The 26,015-nt window shown below is 36.6% G+C and overlaps 1 protein-coding gene across 2 annotated transcripts in view; it reads right to left on the reverse strand.

Moving 5' to 3' along the window:
- Positions 1-26,015, reverse strand: part of NKAIN2 (sodium/potassium transporting ATPase interacting 2) — a gene marked incomplete at both ends in the record, with an annotated part of 975,028 nt that overhangs the window by 194,334 nt on the left and 754,679 nt on the right. The gene's annotated exons all lie outside the window — the stretch shown is intronic.

Below are 26,015 nucleotides of genomic sequence, written 5' to 3' on the forward strand. Positions count from 1 at the left end.
ATGCTCACAGAACTTGTATAAAGGGCTATTTACTTATAAAATATGTTAGATAACCTTTTACCTGAACAACCATACAGAATAAACTTCAGTTATTGTCAGGAATGAGATTTGCCAACTCCAACTCAAAATAAAACGATTTTCAACATTTGGAAACATTTTATGTGCCTTGGCTGAGTAATTTGAAGAAGCTCATTTGGTAGAAATTGATGTTATATTTATATTTAAGAAGTGTTTCTTGGAGCTGAGAGAAACCAGAGAACTAGAAGACTCATTTAGGTTTCTTGGTGTGCATTTTGCCCCATGTCAGTCATGTTAGAGGAAACGGACTCAGACATCTGCAAACTTTCATCCTGGATCAAGCAGCTTTAAAACAGTCATTAGTTCGAGTTAGTTACGTTTCCGATAGGTACCAGGAGGCTTTTCATTTACTCCTCATGACAAGGCACCAAGGAACTCTGGACTCATGATGTTAAACCCCAAGCTTTCCTGCAAGCCAATGACAGAACTGTAGTTTAAAATAAGGTTCAGTATGAGGGCTGTGAGTCCTTAATGCTACCACAGTGACTGGAGACTCTACAAGCAAAATGGATGATCTGAAAAGAATTGAGACTTGTCTTTACCCTCCAGGCTGTTTTCTACACTGGAAGTGTATGAGGTCCACAGGACAGAAAGCAGAGTGGTGCCGACTCCACTGCCTCTCTGCCCATCACCAGAGTCCTAGAGTATGGTGAGCACAGGTCTTGGTAAAAAGACAGGATTTGATAACCATGTGTCACTCTGGTTTGTGTGCAAGCACTTCTATTAGTAATTGTGATTTTTCCCCTCTCAAGTGAAGTGGAATTACAGAATAACAAGGTCAAAGAACTGAATGTTTTCATAGCATCTTCTAATTTCATTTGAGACCATCTGTCAAAATGAAATGTTTTAATAACCCAGAGTCTCTTGACATAGATATTTGAAGTTTAGGAATGTGATGCCTCTTTTAAAATAATATAAGAAACTCATTTCTCAGAATTAGCTAAAAACACTTTTATATTTATAATCCCTATGTGATCCCACAGGCAACCAAACCATATGGGAAAAAACTATTTTCCATAATACTTCCTTTTCTACTTCAACAGGAATGGAGCTAAAATGTGAATGTGGCAGATGTCACGGAACTTTGCCAACTTAAGAAATGTGTGTGCATGCACATGCATGAGTGACTGAGTGTGTGTGTGTGTGTGTGTGCACACTTGTGTGTTTCCTCTAAATTAACATGAATTGCTGGTATTCAAATAATGAATGATCAAAAAATAATTTGAAGTTCAAGTTCTAACTATGCTGTGACAAATGTGTGTGCATGCACATGTAGGAGTGTGAGTGTGTATGTGTGTTTCCATTGAGTCAAGATGTATTTCTGATTCTCATTTAATTAACCAAATGAAAATAAATTGAAGTTTTGTTCTAATCATACTGTGATATTCTCTTCCAAATCATCCTAAGTGACAATTAATATGCAAACATTTCCAAAAATTTTTAGGAAACATTTTGAATATTGTGAAGCCTTGAATATGGTGCATTTTTCTTTTTAAATATAACTTCTTATACTAAATGCATTGATAGGGAATTAATGCTATTTTTTCAAACACTTCACTTTTCCCATAGAAGCAATTAGTTCACAAATACTTAACATGTTAACATTAAATATATTAAATCTTTTGTCTCTATCTCCCTTAAACTAGTGGGAAACAAGTAAGTCTTAAAATTAGTTTCTCTGACCTGTTTTGTCTCCCTTAGCCATCTAGAATCTGCAGAGTGTGTGATAGCATATTTGTCATGCTTAACTTGTCTGTCTTTTAGAAGCATAATGTGTGTTATTCTTTCAGGATATAGATACCATCAGAAAGGCTTCAGATTGATTAATAATTATTGAACAAATTTGGTTCATAATATTGGTTCTATTGTTGATATGATGTAGGAAGTGTATTCAATATGAGTACTATCTTCCATTGAAGGCACATATGACTAAGCACACATGATAGGCAGAATGTACAATGTACTGTAGCATGATCTATTAACTAAACATACATGACAGGCAGCATGTGCAACATACCCTAACATGTGCTAGGGTTTCTAACTAAAGAAGTTCGTAAAAAGAATAGATGCAGATATGATGCGTGACATGCTTTTGAAAGGATAGGTAGTAATTTATAAATCAGCAAGCAATATTATAGACGGTCTTTGTTCTAGTTGAGGAGACATGTTGGTAAGGATTCATTGTGTTTCAAATGACACTGAGAGGTTAAGATCTTTAATCAGGGAGTGATAAATCTGTTTCTTTTTCTTTTTAAAAATTTTAAAAACTTTAAAAGTAGTAATTAAGTATTAAAGCTACTTTAATTATAATATCTAGTTTTCTTTTAAATATATATTACTGTTATTAATACATCACTCAACTATAATGATATAGAGAAATATCATATGTGGAGAAATATCTTGCCTAAGGTTTTAAAGCTGGTCAGTGACCTGCCTTCAACTGAAACTCTGAATCTCTGTCTTCATAGGCTACATGATAATAAAGATTTTTTTTTATCAATGGATGTCCAGTGCACTATAGAAAAACTCAATAGGTCAAATTCAGACAACTGACCATGGGGTGCCCAGGCCTATGGGATGCATCTTCCTAAGTCTCTTCCTAAGAGAACATCATTAATGAGAGATAGATGTCAAGAACCAGAGGACCAAAAAACCAGAGGTTGTGTGACTGGGAAGCCTTGCCCATGATATCACAATAAAGACAACAGCAATAAATATGTTAATATGGAAGAAGAAAACTTTATGGAGCCGAAACTCTAGATAAAGAACTACAGGTGACTGAGGAACACTCAGAGTGGGAAAGTTAGTCTTTCCCATACACTAGCTTTAACTCTTTATCTAATACCAAGTATTTAGCTCTGAAATCATATACATACAAGCAACACCAAATGAACCCAGCAAGTTGCATGAATATACTAATGTATATGTATGTAAATTAACAATGAAACTAAGACCATGAATTTGAGAGGAAGAAGGAGGTTGGAGGTTGGGGATCATATGGAAAGGGTTGAAGGGAGGAAAGTGAAAACAAGTAGAAGAATGTGATTATATTTAATTAAAAAACAAGAAGTGGACAGGTTTTGAACACTTCTAAGAGGAACAACTCACAACTAGAGCCATTCACTTAGATAATCTTTATTAAATGGCATGGTAAATTTGTTTATCAGGATTTATATATAACCTTACAGAATACATACCACCTCGCTGTCAGTGGTATAGAACATCAGGAACAAAAGGCTTAAATAAATACATGCTCAGAAGAAAGAGAGTTATCCAGAAAGATGACAGCAGAATGGGGCTATTCAGTAATACACCCCAAATGGGACTTATGTGCTAAATGCTTTCAACCAAAAAACAAAATTTAGCTGCTTAAAAAAAAAAAAAAAAAAACAAAAAACAAACAAAAACCAAACAAGTAAGCTAGTGCCAAACCAATACTTCTGCAAAGAACAAAGATGCGGAGTAAAAACAGCTCGAAGGCACTGGGTGGGAAGCAAAAGTAAGCAGACTGTTGAGTGGGTCAGTAGCATGATTCACGTATCAATAAATTCTAATCACAACCTAGAATTACTCTTGAGAAGAACAAGAGCACAGGAGTCCAGGGAAGGCAGGTACAGAGAGGTAGGGAGAAATACAAACAAGAATCAGCCAGAAAAGAATTCCAAATTCTGTTTATAATCTACACGAATCCCTGGCTGTCTCTAGAACCTCACGTACACAAGGAAGACTTGAAGAAACAGAATGAGATTAATGAACTAAAGAGGTCATAGTCAGTATGAGGCAAGAGTCCTTGATTCGCATTCTGGATTCAATTAAATAGTAATTCGCAGGAGAAAAGGAAGGGAACACTTTACAGAAAAATTATGTGTGATGCCTTATGGACCAAGTCTATAGCAATCAATCAAAACTAACCCTACAGTAGCCCAAACATCAGGATATTTATATAGAATTTAAAGTTAGACTCTGTGTTCTTTTTACATTATGGGAACTAAAATGTGCTGTAAAAAGTGAAAAGAAAGGACATATCAGTAGAGAAGCAGGGGTTATATAAATGCAATGAAGAGAATTCAGAACTAAACATGTACAACTTTGAAAAATAACTCAACTGACTTTCATGACAGTATTATAAAATTGCCAGGGGGTGAGCCAGTGACTGTGAAGGGAGAGTGATGAATGAACTGGAAGAACAGAAAGAATTAAGCGGAAAAGATAATAACCAAAGGACTAGTGTCTGCATAATCACCATTCGAATAAGAGAGACTTGGTCAGGTGAAATCATGTGCAGAAGGAAGACAGAAATCCCTCCAGATCTCAGGAAGGATACAAAGTCAAAATCTGAGCAGCATAAACCCAGCCTCTAAAATGTCAAGACCAGGAAGTCCTCACTACCCACCCCTGAAAGACTGGCAATGAGCAAGGGGACTGCAGCACTTTTAACTGAGAGGAGGAAAGGGGTTTTCCAATGGAAGCAGGTGTTTCTTGAAAATAAACTTCAAAAATAAAGAGAAAGTGATGGCGTGTCGCATTTCAAACAGTGGAGGATGTATTTCAGCTTGAAAGTCATAGAGAAATGAAATCTCAGCCCATCAGGGAAAAATTAAGATGAACAAAATAATATATGTCCATGCCACCTCTCTGTCAATGGTAGATAGCATCAGGAACAAAGGGATTAAATAAATACACACTCAGAGGAAGGAGAGTTATCCGGAAAGACGACAGAAGGAGACTACCCAGTGATACCCAAGTGGGATTAATGTGTTTGATGCCTTCAACTGAAACAGAGGAAAAAAACGTTAGCTATCTATAAAATATTGTATCTTCATATTAATTTTTAAAAATTATGCCTTTAAAGCAATGTTGAAAATATGTTTTAGTGATAATAATGTATGTATTACTATACACAATATTTTCACAAGGAATGGATTATGGAACCACGCATCTATATCATCACAAATTACAATGATATATCATCTGCCTATAGCTGTATCATTATAAATCCAATAATTTACATGAAATGTTATATTGTAAAGAATATTGCAGAAACAGGAACCACAAAACTGGTGTGAAAATCCAATAGATAAATAAAAATATAGTTCTGAAGAAAATTCATTTAATCAACTTAAAGTCTTTGATTGAATACTGAGAAATATATAATGGTGAATGTAATAAGGACTTTGCCTTCCTAAATTGATCAAATGCAAATTATGCTATTGTTTGTAAAAATAAAAAACAAATCATCTCTATCTATCTATCATCTATCTATCTATCTGTCTCTCTCTCTGTCTGTCTGTCTGTCTGTCTATATCAGGGACCAAAAACTGGGTATTATATATACAAGGCCCTTTTCTACTGAGTAACTTTCAAATAATTTTCGTATTCTCAAAGAATATATTTTGAAAAAAAAAAGAGAGAGAGAAATCATAGTATCAATTCTATTTACCCCATGCGTGATGCTTTGCCTTTTCCCCTAAGGTTCTTATTTTTCCAGGAAGTCACTAAATGTGGGTCGGACAGCAGAGGAAGTAGGGGAGTTATGTGTGAGTTCTTCTTGTCTTTTGCAAGCCATCCCATAAGTAGAATGGGGACCAAATAAGGCTAGGAATTCCCATGAGGAAAAGCTGTGCTTCAGAGACTGCAGTTAGTCTACGTGAGAAATGGACTAAGATACTAGTTCCTTGAAAGGAATCATTTTGAGACTGTGAAAGATATTTGAGTATCTCTCAGCCATAGGAGAAAGTCTGGTGGAAATGGAGAGACTTAAGACATAATGACAAACAATGAAATAAGTCCAGAGGTGACGATAAACAATGTAAGTACAAGATTATCTTTAAAACTAAAGCAAGAGAAAGAAACATGAATGAGAAAAAGGTAGATAAAGCCACTTGATAGATTTATTTCACAGTTGTCCCCTGATTTGGAAGAGTTCACAGACTTAAGTCTCACTGAACGTTGCCTCTATTTTTGAGTTGTCACTCCCATTTTTCTGTTGTTCAAGCTCTAGGCCCCCAAACTCTTTTCACTATATCCTTGCTTTGGTTATACCAAAATATTCAAAAGGGCACCTGGTTACCCTGCTGATAGGAGTGACACTTGCTGTCTTTTGGGGATTTTGCATTCCTTGAGTCTTAAACATGTCAATCCTATGATGCAATTTCCCAGAGCCACCGTATTTCCTTTTTTCCATTTTTGGTGTCTCTCAAAGTCAGAGGTGCCTATAGGCTCTGCCGTGTAAACAATGGCCAATAGCCACATCATTAGCAGTAGCAATGGCAATTGTAATTTTATCTTCCTTGGACTTTTCAGTTCTAACTTTCAATCCACATGTTCACGAAGCTTAAAAGTGACCTTACACATCATCTTCCAAAAGAACTTCATTTTATATGAGAAGGACTTGGTGCTCCAGGGAGTTTTAAGTTATTCAACATATAAACTGTATGTGCTGGAACTTAAGCCAGGCTCCACTGCCTTTTAGCCTCTACTATTGTCTGCTGCCTTAGGGGGCATAAGACTTTAAAAACAAGATCTTCACATAGACTTAGTCTGTAGTTTTCAGACTGGCTACTTCTTCTTCTTCTTCTTTTTTTTTTTTTTTTTTTGAATATTTCTCTTTCTTTTATTACATCTGCTGTAGAGCAAAATATAAAAGAAAGTCCAAACTAGTCAAGATTACTGTTGAGTGAATTTAATTTATCAAATATTTGCTTCTGTGTAACACTTAAGAAGGGAAACTTCCTTTTAATAAATGCAAGATAAACGTGATGCCCGAATCTAGATCCCTGATTCAGTAATTTTCATGTAAAAACTATATTCTTGAAACTAAGACCTTCCTTCCAAACTAGAATGAGTCAAGTGGATATTGACCATAAATGATGTGGTTAAATTCAAATATGTTTCTAGTCTGCTTCTAAACATTAACATTAAGCAATCTTTATATAGGTTTGAGAATGAATGGCAAACCTAACAAGTAAGCAGAGATTTTAAAAATCTGGAAATACCTATTACTTGTTTCTTTGGCTAAAATATTGGAAGCCACTGATCCTGTAGATTTTGAAGCTTATCGAAGCACTAAAAGCAAAGTGCTCTAAATCTCCCTTATCTTTATTTCCAGTTACATTATGAGTCCAGTTTTCCGCTAAGGAGAGAAAGGAAAGGATTGACTCACCTGTATGTTTATACATAGATAGTTTTACTTAAGAAAGTTGAGCCAAAGTACACTGCAGTAAAGGATCTCAGCGAGACCCACAATGCTCATATATAAATTTAGTTTGCCCTTGTATCTCTGGTAATATGTGCTGGAACACACAAATATTAACAGATTACTGTGTATGTTTATATTCATAATGGCTTATCTACTATAACTTAAAACAAGTATTTCTTTCCTTCCTTATATATTTTCTCTTTTTTTCCTTCCCTTCCTCCCTCCTCTTGTTTTCTATTTTTTTATTTTTCTTTTTCCCTGTTTTTCCTCCCTTCCTTCACCATCGTTTTCTGGATCCAAACCAGGGCCTCTCATATACTAGGCAAAGCCTTTAAACACATCTTTAATACTGACTATTCTTCTTATCTTCTTCATCCCATGTAAGAGATGCACATTCATCTAATTAACAATCTTTTTACAATGACAGTCTCAGCTTATTAATGAACACGATCACACATTACAAGCAGTAGAGGCTAAGAAGACAACCTGGAGAAGAACTCCTTGGGTATCATTTGAACAAGTTATTCCAAATATACAGAAAGTAAACCAGGACAGGTTTTCCCAATTGTTCTGTTTAGCTTTTCATTTAATGTAATTATACGTTACTTTTTAGACTAAAGTCAGGGATTTAATAAGAGAAGGGAATATTTATCCCTTACTCTTACAGTTCTTAGAATAGCTCACAGTTCTAATACTTATTCTTAGTCAGCTTTCTCAAATGATAAATGTCGTATTATTGTGTAAGAACATTTCTTCAAAATAAATTGACAAAATTCATGACATCAATAAAAATGCCATCTGGAATTATATTTGTTCTTTATTTCAGATGTATAGAGAAACTTCCATGGCAACAGGACACATGAGGTCATCATTGGCTTTGTTACTGAACAAGAACCAGACAGAGCAAAGTTGTATTTGGTGGATAAGGATTCAGGGATTCCATGTCCTTTGGAAAACGTTGTCCACTGAAGAGACGGGATCATATTAGTGAAAAGCATGCAGTAAGGTTGCATTCAAAGGGAATCAGTCACTAAATAAATAAAGCCAGTGAGAGTATGTATCTCTGGAAGACACCACACCAGCTCACGCTTCCCCGTGACAAAAGCGATCCTAAGTTCAAACATCCAGTATCCATTTCAGTGTGTTTAACCTAATTGTGGTAACAACATGCTCTGCAAATCAATCCCCATGAATGTTTTTATTTCCTCACCAGATAAAAATATATTTTAATCTCCAGGAAACACCATAACGCAGCAAGATTGTCTCTCTGATTTGAGAAGAGGGGAACTTGGGAAGATGTACAGAAAAACATTTTTAGGCACTGCCTGAAGCATTGTGTCTCAGAGGCCATATATTGCAGTTTGCTTTTGAAAACAGGTGCCTGAAGGGGCTGTGAGAATATTTTCAGTCTATGGCTCAGGTATGCTGTCACAGAACAGGAAGGAATACGTGAGAAATAATAGTTAATTCCATTCTGCTACTCTATGGCTAGACTTTGGTGAGGTGCTGTATAACTATTACTGATTCTAAGCTTTTAAATCCCCTTTTAGGGAGGTTACTGTGATTGTCTTTACAGCAAACACAAGGACTGTGAAGCATGGCATTTAACAACGAGAGGAAGATGAAAGCAATGCTATATTCCGGGTGGCCTGCTCTGAGTGCCCACGTGATTACCCGCTGCCACATTCTGGACCTTTTCATTACATTCTGAAGATGGGTTTTTGAAAGATTGAAAAATATAGTGAATTTCCAGTTTGAGATGTCCCTCTTCCTATCAGCTATGAGGACTGTGAATTCAAAGGGACTCTGGGATTCTGAGTATACCTTAGTGGGAAATGAAGGAGAGGTGATATGGGCAGGTGAAAGAAATGCCCCTTCCCCCTTCCTCTCATACCCCTTTCTATTTCTTTGTGCCAAAATCTCTCCATGACTTTAAATTTCCAATGTATCTTGATTTCAAGAACATTACAACTGACTGAGCTTTAGAAATATTCAATTACGCAGCTTCTCACTTGGAGAAGTCTGATTTTTCCTCCTGTTGGGGTGAGTGATGAGGGAATAAAGTAGAGCTGACGTCAGCTTCGAGGTTCGTAATGATTATTTTGGCTGATTTGCTTTCCCTCTCTTTCTCATTTCACTCTCTAAATATGGCATTGAGAGCTCTGAGAAAGAAGCACTTATTTTTCCTTCATCAAGTCATTTAAAACGAGGAGGGCATGTTGGCCAGGTATCTGAGAACATTGTGTTTATCCCAGACAATAACTGAATCGGAGGTGGCATTCTGCCATTCCGGGATGCTTGTCTTCTGCCTGAGCAATTCCTATGTTCATCTACATTAAGGTTTCCAAGCTCTTAAACCACGAACAAATACTTCTAAGCCCAGAGCTTCACCAAGCAAACCACAATAGCCAAGACACCGATCTGCAGCTAATGATCACGACCACCCGAGATTGACAGCTCTGTGTGGACACAGACTGCCTCGGTGACAATGCCATACTGTAGCCATGTGACAGTATAGTAAGGGAGTACAGTCTATGGGCATCTGCCTGTGTTCAGTCATTTTGCCTAATTAGCATCTTGGCCGTCTTGGTCACTGTCCCTTTCCCCTAAATGAGGTCTGAAACTGTCAGACCTGCAGCTGACTGTGAGCTGAAGAAATAGAGTTTGTCAGACACACGGACTTAAAAGCTAGACTTCAAATTGTTTTTCAGTATTTTAAAATCAGAAGTTTTTCACATAAAAAATGTTTGAATTTGTTGCTTTCTTGGAAAGTTAGAAGATTCCACATGTTGGAGATGTTCTACAAACAATTTTGATTATTTTTGTGCCCAACAAGGATAGGGGAAATAAACATTTCCCTTCCTCCACTTTCTCCATTTATAATCAGTCACCTGCCCGACTTTAGGAGATACTTGAATAATTTTTCCTTTCTTCCTTTCTCTCGTTCAGATGGATCTGATTCCTCTTTACATCAATTGCCATTCGTTATCTTCATCTCATTAGAAAGGACGGATACAGAGTTCAATCTGAGTGGCTGCTTGTGCCAGTCATATGTGAAATGTTGAAGAAATCAGGATGAACCATTGCCTTATAGACCTTATAGAAAGAAAAAATTCTGCACTAAACCCATCTGTAGATGAGAAAGTAGGGAAAACCTTAGAACTCATAGGCACAGGAGAAAATTTCCTGAACAGAATACCAATGGCTTGAGCTCTAAGGTCAAAGATTGACAAATGGGACTTAATGAGATTGCAAAGTTTCTGTAAGGCTAAAGACACTGTCAAGAAAACAAAATGGCAGCCAACTGAGTGGGAGAAGATCTTTACCAACCCCACATCAGATAGAGGCCTAATATCCAAAGTATACAAAGAACTCAAAAAGTGAGACACCAGAGAATCAAACAACCCTATTAAAAATGGGGTACAGACTTAAACAAAAAGTTCTCAATCTAGGAATATCGAATGGCTGAGAAACATCTAAGGAAGTGCTCAACATCCTTAGCCACCAGGGAAATGCAAATCAAAACAACCCTGAGATTCTACCTCACACCAGTCAGATTGGTTAAGATCCAAAACTCAGATGACAACAGATGCTGGCAAGGATGTGGAGAGAGGAACACTTCTCCACTGTCGGTGGGGTTGTAAACTCTCAAAATCAGTCTGGCGGTTTCTCAGAAAAATGGACATAGTACTACCTGAAAACCAGTTATTCCACTTCTGGGCATTTAACCCAGAGATGCTCCAACATACAACAAAGATACATGCACCACAATGTTCATTGCAGCTCTATTTATAATGCCAGAAGCTGGAAAGAACCCAGGTGTCCTTCAGTATATGAATAGATACAAAAATTGTGGTACATCTACACAATGGAGTACTACTCAGCTATTAGAAACAATGGCTTAACGAAATTCTTAAGAAAAAGGATGCATCTAGACAATATCATCCTGAGTGAGATAATCCAGTCACAAAAGAACAGACATAATATGCAGTCACTGATAATGGGATACTAACCCCAGAAATCTCTGAACACCCCAGAAACAACTCACAGACTGTGTGAAGGTCAAGAAAGTTGAAGAATATATTTTAATTAAAATAGAACTGTATCACATCCCTCTTCCTCCCTACAGCCCCTCCCAATTTCTCTCCTACCCCCTCAAATTAATAGCCTCTTTTCCTATATTATTGTTACATATATACATATGTGTATGTATATGTACCCACAAATACTTAATTACAACCTTAAAAATGTATTCGTATACTTTTATGCAAAAATGCTTAAAATTTGTACATTTATCTTTGTTTTTTAAAATAAAGTTTTTCAATAAAGAACAGAAAGAGAATCGAGAAACACTGACTCATTTGATATGGAAAGGAAACTTCAGGGAAAGTGCTCCTTTGTTGTGGCTGCTGTTGTAGCGACAACATCAGACTGCACAGGACTGGCTGGCTGGGAACTTTCCAGGTAGACCAGGCTGGTCTTGAGCTTCCAATGCTCTTCCTGCCTCTACCTCCTAAGTCTAGTCTACTGGCGTGTCACCATGCCAAGCTGTAGATATAGTTCCATATTTTTTACCTTATACTCATGAGAAAATGTCTATATCTAGCTATATATATATATATATATATATATATATATATATATATGTGTGTGTATATGTATATATCTGTATAGACATATCCACATACATATTCATATATACATATGTGTATTCACATGCACATGTTTATATAACAGAAGTTGAATTTTGCAATTTTGTGGAACAGTAGGAAGTGTGACTTCCTTTCTCTAGTTTTGTCCTCCATTTAAATATAAAAAAAACTTTGTGTGTGTATGTGTGATGTACATGTGTGTAGCAGAGTAGGATGTGAATGTCAGAGGACAACCACCAGCATCAGTCCTTGCCTTCCTCCTTGTTCAAGATAGAATCTTTGTTGTTTAATACTATGTCTGCTAGGTTAGCTGGTCTAGTACTTTCTCATGGTTCTCCCATCTTCATCTCCTGTGCTGCCAGAGGAGCACATGATGATTATAGAGAAGTGACCCTACTTTCTCATGCATTCTGGGTACACAAGCTTAGGTCTTCCTGCTTGTGTGGTAAGTGCTTTACCAACTGAGATAGCTTCATAGCTCTTGAGTTCTTACATAAGGTTCTATAACCACACAGTGCATCAAAATAACCGCAAATGGGTAGCCTAATAGTTTAACAGCCCATTTTCAGCCTTTTACTAGCATCTGGGGTTTAGCCAATCATCTGTAGCTAGTTCATCATACCATTTCATTTATAAATAAGGTAGGAGCTGTGGCCTATCAGGTTATTTCTCTGTTTTACTTTTCTGTCGAATCTATGAGAAAAAAAAATGTGTAGAGTGTTGGATGGCACACTTGGTACCTCTTCTAGTACTGAGTGTTCTGATCTACAAATTTCCCTTGCTAAAATATAATAGCACGTATTTAAACACGTTGCTTGTATTTAAAATGAGGACTCTACTCCAAGTCCCTTAGACAAGCTGGTTAAATTATTCAACAGTGTGTGTAGGTTTACCTTGACAGTAGATCTTTAAAGTAATCTAAGTTAATTTCTTTTTCTATATCCAGTGACAGCTTTAAGTTTAGCAAATTAAACTTCGAATTTTCTGATCCCTGAATTCACATTTTTCTGTTATGTGTTCATGGTTATGTTGACAAATGCCTTTCTCAGTGCCATTTACTAAGTGGCTTAGGAAAGCTCTAATTTCTTGTTTGTGTGAGCCAAGTGCTGTCCTACTAAGTTATTAGCTGACTTGATTCTGGTTCCTCCTTGAAATATAGACCCAAGGCATAAATGTGCATTTGATAATTCATTTATTGAATGATTGATTGATTGAGTGGAACTGATTGAGGGAACAGAATAGTATTGAAAATAGCTTTCTGAATTTACCAGTCCCAGCATTATAACATGGTGCACAATGGATGTCAAACTCCCGCCTATTTCAAGTTCTTGTAACTTCTCCACTTTCATCCAGCTCCGACTCTCTTATTATTTATGCATTTAAAATATACTCTCAGTTCTGTTCCTATCCTCAAGTATTATCATCAGTGTTTATATCTAGAGATGATGGAACTATATCTTCTCAAGGGAGAACTCTCTTCACTTTTTAGAGCATGAATCAGTGGACAAATGACTTTGCTGATACATTTTATGAACTTGTTTGGTGCTGTGATGTGGAATCCCCTAACAGTTCCTTTCTTTTAAAATTCAGTGTTACAGGCTCTAGCAACAAGACATCACTAACTAAATGGGTAGAGTCAATAGAGCTATGGTTCGAACATGTTGGGTATTTTGCCTCTGCTTTATCTAATTATAAGTTTCATTTTTCTTAGTTACAAAGTAATGCTGGAGTGAAAATTATCAAATGAAGGAAAAAAAAAAAAAAGAGGAAGAAGGTCCGCTCTCTCTTGAGGAGCGCCAACCCTGGGATGCATTACATACTTTCTCTGCTCTGAGAACTGGGTATTTCCAGAAGCAGAATATTTCAGAGCACAGAACGGTGTTATATGCTACCATTTGGAGATAATTTTTAAATCGAGGTTAAATGAGAAATTTAAAGATGTTTAAATATTAAATAATGAAAATTTCACTAATTTAAGCTTCAGATCTTTAATTTTAAGAGTTCTTTTCTAGAGTTTATTTTTCTAAACTTTAGGATGAAAAGTCTTTATATATCAAGATGACGCCTTTCAGGAGATGATGTTGACATTAGCAACACAGGAATAGACTGGTTAGACACACCAGTTTGCTCTTTCTTCTAGATCAGCATCCAATGGGACATGCTTTCTCATATCTTTAGGCCAAAGGGGGTCAGCACAATCACTCTCAATAAACACAGTATTTTTAAAAGAAATAGTCAGGTGGCTTTTAGGACTGCTTCTAAATTTATGAAATTAAAACTCTTCAAAATGATTTATGAAGTTCTGATGTGAATCTTTTTTTTCATTTTATATGAGAAAATTCAAGCTGATAGTCTACTGGGAACATACCTCATGATATGCCACATAATAGATTTTGAAATCCTGTATATTCTGTCTTCAATTAATTTTGGCATGCTTCATTTTGCTGACAGCCAATATCAATCTCCCCCCTCTGACTTCTTTTAATTTGGAATTTTAATGGAAAATGTGCTTAATTACATCCACTTTAGCACTTTCTTGTACACAGTGTTATATTGTTCTCTAATTGTACTCTGATTCTTATTAAATTCAAATGCAATAAAAGAAAGAGTAAGGAAGATATTCACTTACTTAATATCCTTTAGATTTTCCATGACATTTTTTAAGTAGACCGTTTCAACAGTAAGAGCTCAGTACATGCCTACTAACTATGCCTCTATAACAACTAGTTAACTATAACAACTAGTTAAGACAACTCAGGCCATAAAAGTCGCAATCGTACATCTCTATGTATAACTTTCTCTTTCTGTCTCTGTCTATCTAATTTGTAGACTTCTCTCCCCATAAATAATTTTCCTGGCAATATTTCAAGTCTTTGTTTCTTTAAAACATTCTGCCTCGAAGTCAAAGCATGTATAGCAGGCCCAATTGTTGAATGTACGATTAGAGAGCCAGAGAGAGAGAGTGATCAGCAATTGAGAGCTGTCTCTACTTCTGCCGAGGACCTGGCTGAAGTTCCCAGTGCCCACATGGTGGCTCTTCTTTCTGTGACCCCAGTTCCAGGAATCCCATTGCTTTCTTCTTCCCTCCTTAGTCACCAAGCAATGTACACATGGCACACAGATACATGTAGAAAAACAGCCATACAATGAAAATAAGACCATTAATAAAGGTATTACAAAGTCAACATTAATTGGGTCTGTTATTCTAATTTAGGCCATAGAAGGGATTTTATTTTTCATGTTTGGTTCACTCTTAAGCTAAGTGTGACAAGTTAAGCAATAGCTTGGGTTTTTCTTTTCCCATGTTCATTCATTTGACAGATATTAATGGGTGCTTTCTCTGGACATGACATTCTGCTAGAAGCTATTTGGAATACAGTGATGAATCAGCAGAGATCTCGGCCTCCAATCTCATGGTGCTTTATTGTAGGGAATACTGTCAAAGCCAGGTGGCAAGGTCACCGAGCACGCAGCCCTGAGATCTGTAACTGACAAGCTTCTCTTAAGACTGCATACAACGGGTAAAGTAATTTAGAGAGGAGTTTTGTTTTTAGCTCAGAAAAAAATATTTGAACAAATACTTTTAATTGTGAATAGAGGGTTGTGTTGACAATGTGCAGTTCATGAAAGATACAGTCTATGTTTTGTTTTTCTTTTCTGATAGAGATATAGAGGAAAATAATAAAATCTTGACAGAAAGAGATAGAAAACCAATTTATGCTTATGAGAAAGGAAGAAAGATAGAAGAAAAAGAGGAAAGAACTAAGAAGGGTAAAAAAGAGAAACATGGAGACAAATAATGTTTTAAAATGTAGAAATATTTGAATTAAGTCCAATTTCACAGATAAAATCGAAATCAGCACAGAGGTTTGATATCTATTAAAATATCACATAAGCTAGGAATGACCATTACATCACATTTTTTTTAATATTTGAAATTTATTTCACTCCCCAGATCTCTAAATACAGTATAGATCTAGTTAAGGCTTTCTGCTCTAGGCTTTACACTAGACTTGCCAACTCAGTGGGAATGTAGTAGAGTGTGGAGACCTCAGCTTCTCACTTCTTCATTCTGGTTCTCTCTTAGAAAGAGAGCGTCCTGCTCTTCTGTGTTCTGTCTCCTTTGGATCTCTGCTTGTGGCATTGCTATTCTTCATTGGCAAAACCCCAAATGAACCAGTCTTCTGAAGGTGACTGAGCCACTGTGAATGTGATAGTTTTGCTACAAGCCAGCCTAAGACCAATGGCACTGTGAACAGACCTGAATTGATTCTTTGAGGCCTGGCTAAGAAGAAATAACCACATTTTTTTTTTTTTTTTTTTTTTTTTTTGGTTTAAGGAAACAATACCAATATGATTACACTATCAAGTTTTCCCAAGATATTCTGGTTATTTCTCTAGTATCATTTCTGTGTCTCATTTACTCTCAGAGTGTGCCATATGGGATGATAAGGAAAATTGTCATTCTACTTGAAGATAGCAGAAAAGATGAAAAACAGTCATTGTAGTCTGTGGCAGGACTCAGCAAAGCACAGTAAAATATGATGCAGCTTAATTAAATGTTCTGTATTTGTATGTTTTCAATCATCTTGAGCAGACATATAGATAGAGAAGAAGAGTTGGGCTGAGAAAACAATTATTTACTTTTATACACATGAGAGCCTGAGAGGAAAAGCAAATAATTCTCAACTTACTTTTCTGAATATAATTAAAACTCTAAACAAAATGCATACATTCAACATAGAGATGTGAGAGTTTAGTGAATCTTAACATTAAGTTGACTCCCAACAGAATCATCTCAAGTGGCAGTGGTGCTGTAGACATTTGCTCATTATCTTACAGGCGTACCCTCAGGGAAAGAGGGAAGCCAGGCACTTCTGGAGTTTTTAAGGTTTAAGGAATAAAAGCTGTGGCTTTGCATATCATTTATTCACTTAGGGTTCCCTTTTGCATTTGCTTAAGGGGCTATAAATTCTAATACGGTGTTTATAAACATGACAATAGGTAACACACACATCTGCTTGTTACATTCCTGTTGCAAAGCCTTTGTCTGACCTACTCTCCATGTGTACTGTGCACTGTGTTCATTGTTGAGTGGTATTCATGTTTTCTTGTCACTGGATAAGTGTGTTTCATAGGGTATACTGGTAGTTGGAAATCCTTTTCAGTTGTAACTGGCCTTGGACCAAGTAATTAACAGTAAACAGTTAATATATGATGTGGAGAAGATGTATGTCTTAATGAGCTCATGGAGGACAAAATTCTACAGATCACAACATGGATGATGTGGATAAGGCAATAATTAAGGGTGATTCCTACTATACAGAGTATATTAGAGCCAAATAGAACAATCTAGGAGTATTGAAGCAGAGTAAAAGTGAAGGAAGAAATTAAAAGCAGTAAAAAAAAAAAAAAAAAAGGAACAAAAGTCATTATAGCTATTGTCCTTGTCTCTATCCATTATTGTTTCTTCCCTGTGCCCCATTTTCTCTTCATTTGCTTCTTTTCCCCTGGTTTACATTAATTTCATATGTAGATATTTGCTAAATATACCTTTGTTCCAATACTTCCAAATCTATTTCCAAATCCTATGCTACATTATTTATAAATGTTATTTTTGAGAGAACCCTGGTGTTAGTGGGTTATTATATAATCATTATAATGCCCATGGACCTATGAATAAATAAGAACAAAATGTTTTGAATGCAAAATGCAAACATAATATCTTCTACGTAAAGAAAACGAAAGTCAACTTAAATGTTATCAGATAGGATTTTTCCTCAAACACAGTTTGTGAGAGGTACATACTGACATAGGCCTGGCTAAAAATTATGAGTAATATGAATTATAACAATATGGAATAACTGTATGTCATGTGCCATCACTACAGGCTTTTATAATAGTCCTAATACCTAAAATTGTAGGCTCAAGTCAGTGCTCATGTGTGTATCTGTTTTAAGAGGAAGGATTCTGGACTCAGAAATAGATGGTTGGACCTCATCCACTACTTCTGTCATTAGCTTGACTCTGAAGTTTGTTCTACATCAATTAGCATGAGAATGGTTAACGGCACTCTTTCACTTAATGGCCTTAGGGCTGGTCCATGGTTAATTTTGTAAATAAAAGTGAATTGGAAGTGTTTCACTTTCTTGATGGAAGTTGCCTAATTATCTATCTTTGATACCTTTGAAGGGACCTGCTGGCTTCCTGTCCTGACCTACTACCCCCATTTTATAATCTAATCACCACTCTGCATATACACTGTGCATCCTGCACTGAAATTCTGGCTGTGTCACCATGGTCTCCTTTTTTCCAGGCTGGGCCTTCTCTTTAATTCTGTGCCCTGTAGTTAGTGTTTCTGAATATTATTCTCTAACCAAGGAAAGCAGCTCAGTATGGGGAATTTCTAACTCTATGAAGATAAAAATATTCGTCTCAGATAGACAAGCTGATTATTTTGGAAAAAAAGAGAGCTTACTCACTAATCCAGCACTTCAGTAGCAGAATCCTGCAAGAACTAGGCAGGAAGATTGTCAATGGACACATGCATCTGTGCTGAAGTTCAAAAGATCAAAATCGATAGCATCAGAGGGTATTCTCTCCAACGCATGGCATGGTATGACTCCTATTGGTTTTAATGGAAGTCATGAAGCGAACATGCCCCGTAACCTTTTGAAAATGGAAGGATTAGCATTCAACTGGAGCTGCCTCATGGTGTGTGTCTATTGACAGAGCATTGTGTATAGAGCTTCAATTGATCAGAGTGACTTAAATTTCTTGTCTTTCCTCCAGTGTAAACTGAGTACACTGTTATTCTCTTTCCCATATGATAATGACTTGGTCCTTCCAAATGGAACTTGGTGGGATTTTAAGAACATCATCTGCAGCAGAAAGTCAATGCTTTCAAAATGATTCATATACCAATCATAGTGCCATTAGGGATATTTTATTTAGATCATCATTTCTGCTTGATAGTTTTTCATTGATTCATTTTAAAAAATATAGAGAAATGCTATTAAAGTATATAATGCCATTATGCATTTAAAAATCTGAAAAAAATGGTATTTTCTACTCTCATGCGCTAAAGTGAATTCTGGGACAAAATGGAAAATGTCTGATTACACACACACACACACATTCACACACACACACACACACAGACACACACACACAGACACACACACAGAAATACACACACACATTCACATGTATGTATGGGTGTGCATATGTGTGTTTTTTTGTATGGGTATCTGTGTGTATAGATGTGTTTATGTGATAATTACATATGATATAATATATGATACATATGAATAATATATATTATAAATTCATAGATGTGAATTATAATCTATATGAAAAGTACATTAATGTTTTTCTATGACAAAAGTAAGAATGTTAATCAAAATTTTCTGCAATTATAAAAATTTGGCTATGAAGTTGTTTTAGAGAGATTTAACTTGTTTTTGCTGCTATTTAAGTATTCCTCAAACACTGAAATATACCAAGGTAAGTATCTTATTTTAAAACGGTAAGAATAAAAATCATAAAACCTGAATTATAAACATGAGTGAAATTTTGGTGACAAATATTTTTAGTAGGATTATGGGACAGGTTGTTGTCATAGAAGATGTTTAATATCATAGAAATTAAGATTCACAAATGATTTTTTAAAAAATAAAGCAGGTTTAATAAGGTTGACTACTTTTACATTGGAACAGAACTAAATATGCCATAGTGTCAGGTAATTTTATGTGTTCCCTTGAAAAATAGTTGTTTCCACTTGGAAAAGCTGTGCACAGGAATAGCATTTAGAATCTAGCTGGACATTGTCATTTAAATACCCAGTGTCCTGATGAGTTCGTCTCCAGAAGCGGTCAACGTTTCCATCTTTCTGTAAACAGCACCCATAACTGCATGGCTGCCACATAGTGGTATCACAACTCCTTGGTTGTCTAAATAAATATTCTAAAACTTTTATTCAGCATGAGATTGCTCTCACTGTGATAGAGACCCTTCTTCTCTTATGTCCCTGTACCAGGATGATGATATCCATTTGAAGCTGAGAAGCTTAACCAAAATAGGATTAAGAAGCCATATTGCCTATTTACCTGATATTCTGTGCTATTTATTAATTAGTCAAAATCTCAGACACAAAAAGAACGTGCTTTATATGTCCCCAAGCTTTGAATCCTAGTTCGTCATGGCCTAGAGATGTGACTTATCATTTCTCTCGGTAATGCAGGGCTGAAAAAAACAGGGCAGGTGATGCATTCTGTTATTTTTTAACCACCATTCCTCTGGATTGCACAAGGAAGTTACTTTGATTCATTTCAGGCAATTTCTAAACAATTCAATGACATTAAAGGAAGAGCAAAGAGGACCTTTTACAAAAACAGCACGTAAAATGTTCTTTTCCTAGTCTTCACTCATATGAGAAGTAGCCACCATTTCTAGATGCTCCAATTTTACGGGCACTTGAGGTACAAAGTTCACTGCTGTGAGTATACACACAGAAATAGAAGGCACATTCTCTTTAGAAAATTAGTACCCTATAGTTTTTAGAGACACAGATTTATGATTCTAACAAGATTAACAAACAAATAACAACTTACTGCAACTAAAAGTACTTTGTAATGGAAAGTGTTGAGCCCTAAATGGGGCATCTATATTATACTCCCTCTAAGGCTCGGGTATTACAGACATGGGAGGGAGAAGACTTTAAGAACCAGAGGTAGTGAATCACTTCAGTTAAACAGTGTTTTCCAGACACTTTAGGGGAATATTATATATGAACTCATGGTGGTCATAGCTGCTTGTACAAGACCTGTGAAAGCAAACCAGACAAAACCCCAGGAGGAAAGCAGCTATCAAATCCCTCTTCTAGGTGAGGAGAAATAGGCATCAGATATTGCCGGAAAGGGAGAGTGGTTTTTTTGGTTTTTGTTTTTCAAGAATGTGGCCCTGAGAGATTATCTAACCTAGAGTAAATGGTTTTATAGCTATGCACATCCTAGGCACAGTAATGAATGGACTCAGTGTCTTAAAATGTATGCAGAAATTTCAGGGAATTGTAGTGGAGTGATATGGGAGGGAAAGGAGAAAGCTGAAACTCGCAGCCACTGAAATGAAAAAAAAAAAAAAAAAACACTTCTAATTTTAATAAAGAATACCACATTTTAGGTCCAATTATTTTTCACACAATACCTTGTGCATTGCTAACCCTTATATTTCATTAAAAAAAATTTAAAACAACTTCTTATACAAAATTTTGACTTTTTTATTTCTATTGATGTTTAAGACACAATGTAAAATTAAACTTAAAGCCCTGAGGTGGTTTGGTAAGGAGTTAAAACACAGTAGTTTGGTAATAATGGCTAAGAAAGAAATCCCTAAAATTGCCAAGAAATTATTCCCTTGGCAAAGGGCTGTTTATGCTCTCTGATGAGATAATCAGGTGCTTGAAAGGACTTCAGTGTCATAGTGAACTCTACTAAAAGGTTCATGTTATTTAGGAACTTGTAAGTTTGAAAATGGGTCAACTGAACATGGTTCTACAAACATCGGATTTACTTTTCCTAACGAATTAGATGAGTGGATTGAGCTCGAGAAAGGAGATTGAGGTGCCAAGGCTGTCAGGACCACATGTGCATGCATCTGAAAAAGAACGCCAGATGCAGATAAACATTCTATAAGCACACACTGAGGAGGGCATGCTAGACTCATGACTTTCTTAGTAATCAGCTGCCAAAGTTGGAAATCATGTTTATTCTTAATTTCTTTGGGGTTTAGTTTCTTTGGTGATGTTATTATTCTTCCGTTGTCTCATCCCCATGCCCTCTTTCCTCCGGCCTCCCCAGGGAAGAAGTTTCTCATCTTGTTCAAGTGAGCTTCACTGTGAACATGTTCTGTGCAATTGGAGGGGGTGGGGAAGATCCTGAAATCCAGGAGAAAGTTTATGATCTGTCTCCTGTCTCTACCTTTACTCTTTCTCCCCCTTTATCAAGAGCCCTCAGTCATAGTGAGGGGGTAATAACCACAAAGAGAAAAGATGCCAGTGAAGTTTTCTCTTCTGATTTGTTTTAAATTTCAAGTTAATTTCAATGGCTATTAGCAAATCAAGAATAGGGTTGACAGCAGAGTCACAATAATAAAATAATAATCCAACAAAACACACAATGAGTTTTGGCTCTTGATCCTTTATGAAAGAGGAAGCCATTGAAAATTTCAGCATTTAACTGTATTCAGTGCTTTCCAACAGGCAGAGTCTACATCAGCAAGGCTAACATCTATCCTTTCCCAGAAATGTAATAATTTAAAAAGGTTCCAAAACTGCAGGTGATAAAGTAGACTTACGGAAAGAAGACCTGCTCTCTAGGTACCACTTTATGAAATGAACTTCTGTTAAGAATGGCCTCAGGAAGAGGTTAGTTAGACACCTTCAAAGTTAGTTATCTAAAGAAGGGAGAACTAATGACTGTTTGGCAGGTTTAAAAAGCCTCACTTGACAGCCTGGTTAGGGCTGTTTGATAGAAAGACTTGACACTCTGCTTTATTGAATGTCACCCAGCGGAACGGAAAGATCATCCAAATAGCTTCCCTGACTTAAAACCATGAAAAATTTCATTTAGAAGCATGTAGTAGTTTTAATCAAATGATGATCCCTAATATTCTTTATAGCTCAAAAGTCCTATGGTATATGAGCTCAAATAATTTGTTCAGGGTTAGAAGAAGCCAAGATTTCAAGTTTTCACGCTTTTACTGTGAACTAGAAGTCCAGTTATCAAAGGTATATTGAAATTCCAGAGTTGACTTAAAGGTCCAAATTAAATCACCTTAAATCTTTTTGAATGGTAACAGAATAAAGAACACACGACATTGACAGCTATTTCCCACACTTTTCATATGCAACTAACAGAATCATTCAATTTATTTTTCATATGGAGGCTGTCAAATTGTGAAATTGTCAACGCTGTCTAATTTCCTAGCTGAAGTAATTACTTATCCAAGTATAGGAAAAAGAAGTAGGTTTGACAACAAAATTAGAGGACAGTTATTAAAATTTTAATCTCAAATTAAAACAATATACCAACTATGAGTAAATCTAAAATTTCTCAGAGATCCCTTAACAAAATTTTTCTGATTAAACTGAGATTTTAGTCATTGTTAGCTATAGATTTTTTACTCTAACTATGAAGATATGTTCTCTTTATTTTCCAGTTTATTGTTTGTGCTGATTAATTTCATGTGTCAATCTGATTCGGTCAAGAAGATTTAGTACTTGTTTAAACATTATTTCTAGGTGTCTCTATGATCCCTGTATATGTCCCATCTTTATATACAATAGACATTTGAAAAAAAATACTTAGTAAATTACATTGTCTTTCCCAAGAATGGTGGACTGAATATCATCTTATGTCCTGATGAAACAACATAATGGAGATGTCACTTGGTTTGGATGGATGGTCATGACGTCAGGCTGTCAGTCTTACCACAGCCTTGAACTTGAACTCAGCGCTAGTGAGGATGCCAGGTGCATGAGGAATCAATTACTGTGGTGGAGGAGCAATGAGGACTGTGAAGGCAGAGTCTTTGGATATGGCCAGAGAGGGTTTTGGGTCCCTCAATGAATCAGTGAGGAGGAGTCCAGACTTATGATTCTGGGATCAATCGAATGAGAGTGGTTCAGGAAAAGAATGGAGGGAAGAATCTAGGAAAGACATCTGAATATTAGCCCTGGTATCTGCAGTAGGGCAACTCTTGCCAAGTAACAGCCAGTTTGGTGAGAAGGAGATATCACAAACTCATGATTTCCAATTTTAGTTGGGGTCCCAGTCCCCTAGATACCTTTTTCATTTTGTTTTAATTGCAAACGACCATACATCTCTCTTCCAGCATAGCCATTCCCTCTCCTGCCCTGACACTTAATAGGTAATTCTGCCTCCTGCTTCCTTACTGGGCCTTTTAGTACTTAATTTTTACCCTTTGTGGCAGCTTCACAACAATGTCTGTGTCTATCTACTTTCTTTGCTGGGACTGAAAAGGAAGGGCCTTTCTTCATCTTTAATTTGTTACTCTTCCTTTGCCCTATTTTGAGAGTCCTTGCTAAAAGCCAACCACAGGAAGACCCCTTTTCCATCCTCATACATACTATATTATATGAACTTAAGATTACTGGAGGTAACATGAAGAACTCCTTCCTCTGTCTTCCCTGATGATGAAATTTTCTTGTTCTTCTCAAACTTATTAGAGCAGTGGTTTTCAAACTGTGAAATGTGAACCCTTTGGGAGTTAAATGACCATTTCATAGGGGTCCTCCAAGACCATCAGAAAACACAGATGTTACATTACGGTTTATAACAGTAGGCAAATTACAGTTATGAAGTTGTAACAAAGATGTTGGATGGGGTGTCACCACAACATGAGCAGCTGTATTAAAGAATCACAGCATTAGGAAGGATGAGAACTATTGAGTTACAGAGACTTAAAACTTATCTTCAGATATCAACAATTAAGATATTTGAAGAAAGACAAAGTGGGAAGAAACAATCAGTTTAAAAACTAGTCTTGAGGTGAAAAACAGAGGGCTTTGTACACAGAATAAAAACATATCTTAAAATCTCATGATTTCCTTCCTTATAATTTTGGTCTTTTGATGGCGAGTCTTAAAAACAAAACAAGTGATTCTCTCTGGGCAGATTATTAGCTTGTCTTCCACCCAGAAGACTTCACAGTCTGAAGACCTTCAAGGAGATCTGCTGGAGCCAGGGCAACAGGAAAGGAATCCTCTAAATTACTGCAGCAGCTGGGACATCCAAGGAGCCTAGCAGACTTGTAACTCATCTCCTCTTCTCAAACTACACCACCTTTGTAGCCTGTGCCTTCTGTTGGGGTAGATAATTAGTGTGTGTGCTCCTCTCAAGAGCCCACAGTCTGAAGCCCACCCAAGAAATCTTTTACAGCCAGGGCTACAGGTCTCCCAGGAGACCTGCAGTATCCCAGGGACAAATGAGGCAGGTGCCAAACATCGACACCAGGCTAGTTAACACCAGAGATAACCAGATGGCGAGAGGCAAACCCAAGACCATAAGCAAAAGAAGCCAATATTCTTTGGCACCATCAGAACCCAGTTCTCCTACTATAGCAAGCACTTTATATACCAAAACACCTGAAAACCAGAATGCTGACCTAAAATCTGATAACATAAAGATAATAGAGCCCTTTAAGGAGGATATAAACAACACACTGAAAGAAATACAGAAAAACACAGGTGTCCTAGAGTTTTACTATTGTGAACAGACACTATGACCAGTGTAAGTCTTGTAAAGTATAACATTTAATTGGGGCTGGCTTACAGGTTCAGAGGTTCACGTTTGTATCATCAAGGTGGGAATATAGCATCATTCAGGCAGGACTGGTGCAGGAGAAACTGAAAGTTCTATATCTTCAACAGAAGACTGCTAGCAGTATACCGGTTTCCAGGCTGCTAGGGTGAGGGTCCTAAGCCCACACTCATAGGGACACACCTACTTTAACAAGGCCATAGCTTCTAATAGTGCCACTTTCTTGGATAAGCATATACAAACCACCACATTCCACTCCCTGCCCACCATAGGCTTGTCCAAACATGAGTCGATGGGGACCATACTGAAACATAGCATAATGCAGAATACATTTAGTCCAACTTCAGAAGTCTCCATAGTCTATAGCAGTCTCAACAATGTTAAAAATCCAAAGTTCAAAGTCTCTTCTGAGATTTATCCAATCACTTAACTATAATCCCCACGGCAAGATGGGAAAGCAACTGAGGAAACTCCAAACTCTGCATCTCCATGGCTGATGCCAAAGATGTCTTCAGATCTCCAACTTCTTTTCATCTGTGTTGATTGCAACAAACATCTTTCTCTTGGACTTGTTCTAATCCCTGTTTGCAGCTTTCCTCAGCAAATAGCCTGCAGCTCTGGCATTTCAAACATCTTCATGTCTCCAAGGTAACCTCAATGTATAGCTTGTTTTAATGTCTGGGCTCCACACATGATCTTCTGGATTCCTCCAAAGGGCTGGCATCACTTCTCCAGCTCTGCCCTATG

Source organism: Micromys minutus (assembly GCF_963924665.1).
Source record: "Micromys minutus genome assembly, chromosome: 15".
Lineage (NCBI taxonomy): Eukaryota > Metazoa > Chordata > Mammalia > Rodentia > Muridae > Micromys > Micromys minutus.